We start from the raw sequence: 2,500 nt of genomic DNA, 5'->3' as shown, positions 1-2,500 counted from the left end.
CTGACGTAGCCTACTATGAAGCGCTCCATCACCTGAGTAGTAGTACTGACGTAGCCTACTATGAAGCGCTCCATCACCTGAGTAGTAGTACTACTGACGTAGCCTACTATGAAGCGCTCCATCACCTGAGTAGTACAGTAGTACTACTGACGTAGCCTACTATGAAGCGCTCCATCACCTGAGTAGGACTACTGACGTAGCCCACTACGAAGTGCTCCATCACCTGATTTTAAAATGACACAATGGTCTGAAGCTGCAGGGGATGACCTGGAGATAAAGGACAGGAATGGAGAGAACAAGGACTGGAGATAAAGGACAGGAATGGAGAGAAAGAGATGTGAATGAGCTGAATTTGTGCAGATCTAAAGATTGAAGAGAGAGAGATAGAGAGGGAGGGAGGGAAGGAGAGAGGGTGAGAGGGAGGGGAGGAAGGAGGGAGGAAGAGAGAGGGAGAGGGAAAAGGGAGGGGGAGGGAGGGAGGGAAGGAAGGAGGGAGGAAGGGAGGGAGAGGGAGAAGGGTAGGTAAACAGAAGGGCATTAGATCAGCTCTTAAGGGGGCAGCTGGTGGCAGCTGCTTTGGAGAGTCATTCTGTTTGTGCAGCCAGGTGTGAACACAGAAGTCCACACACACACACACGCACACACGCACGCACGCACGCACACACACACACACACACGCACACACACACACACACACGCACGCACGCACGCACACACACACGCGCGCACGCACGCACGCACACACACACACACACACACTTGTACAGGGGTTTTATTAGTGTGACCATGAGCATGTGATGATTGTTGACAGAACAGAAGGGAAGGACAACACAAGGGAAATAAACAGATAAACAACACAACAAGTTAGTACATATCAACCAGGACAACAACATGCCCCCTCTCACACACACACACACCCATACACATCAACGATGACAGCAACATGCCCTCACGCACACGCACGCACGCACGCGCACACACACGCGCACGCGCACACACACACACACACACACACACACACACACACACACACACACACACACACACACACACACACACAGACACACACACACACACACACACACACATCAACGATGACAACAACATGCACTCCGTGCCCTCTCTTTCTCACACTTCAAACTCTCAGCTACCTTTTCATATCGCTATAACACACACACACACACACACACACACACACACACACTGTCTGGAAATGGTTGAAATTCTATGGCAGGTGGGTGTAAAAAATGGAGGGAATATTCTGGAAAAGCAGAAAGAAAGAGCTGTGTTGAAGGAAAACACGTACAAAGAGAATGGGTGAAGGAGAGAAAGAGAAAAGATGGAGAGAGAGAATGGGTGAGAGAGAGAGGGAAAAGGGGATGAGAGAGATTGTGAAGGAGGGAAATAGAGATGGGGAGGAGAGAGAGAGAGAGTGACAGAACGAACACAAATACTAAGAGATGGGTGAAGGAGGGACAGAGAAAAGGTGAAGGACAGAAAGAGAAAGGAAGAGAGAGAGAAGGGAGGGAGAGAGAGAATGATAGCAAGGCAAAATATCAGAGGTAGAGAATGGAGGATAGAGAGATGACAGTGAATAAAGGAGAAAAAATGCATTACGAGGGGAGAGAGGGAGAGTCCTAAAGTGTGTGTGTGTGTGTGTGTGTGTGTGTGTGTGTGTGTGTGTGTGTGTGTGTGTGTGTGTGTGTTGATGTCTAAACTGCAGGCTTACCCTCACAATAGAACCTTCCCTCACCTGGCCACTCCCATTTAAGCCCGTAACCAGCGGCAACAAAGCCACCTCCATTAGTGTAATTAAAAGCTAAGTGAAATGCACCCTGCTCCCACACACACACACACACACACACACACAGCCCCTGTGCTGTTCTGTTCCTTCTCTTATTCTTTCATGGCGAGATGGAGCCGAGGCTTTCTCTCTGCTTTTGTCCGAGGCTTTCAATAATAATGAACGTCTCGTAAAAACACAAAAACTGTGTGTGTGTGTGTGTGTGTGTGTGTGTGTGTGTGTGAGTGCACGTGTGTGTTTACCTCCCCTGATATGGGTCTCCTGTTTTCTGGTCTGGTAAATAGACAGGTTCACCATGGAAACCATTATGGCATCAGAGGAGGAGTTCCGCAGGAAAAGACTGAATGTTCTACACTTAGCTCTGACTCAACACCACGGAGCTGTGTGTGTGTGTGTGTGTGTGTGTGTGTGTGTGTGTGTGTGTGTGTATATGTTCTACACGCAGCTCTGACTCAACACCACGGAGCTGTGTGTGTGTGTGTGTGTGTGTGTGTGTGTGTGTGTGTGTGTATATGTTCTACACGCAGCTCTGACTCAACACCACTGAGATGTGTGTGTGTGTGTGTGTGTGTGTGTGTGTGTGTGTGTGTGTGTGTGTGTGTGTGTGTGTGTGTGTGTGTATATGTTCTACACGCAGCTCTGACTCAACACCACTGAGATGTGTGTGTGTGTGTGTGTGTGTGTGTGTGTGTGTGT

Source organism: Sardina pilchardus, chromosome 4 (assembly GCF_963854185.1).
Source record: "Sardina pilchardus chromosome 4, fSarPil1.1, whole genome shotgun sequence".
Lineage (NCBI taxonomy): Eukaryota > Metazoa > Chordata > Actinopteri > Clupeiformes > Clupeidae > Sardina > Sardina pilchardus.
Note: the sequence above shows the minus strand (reverse complement) of the source record.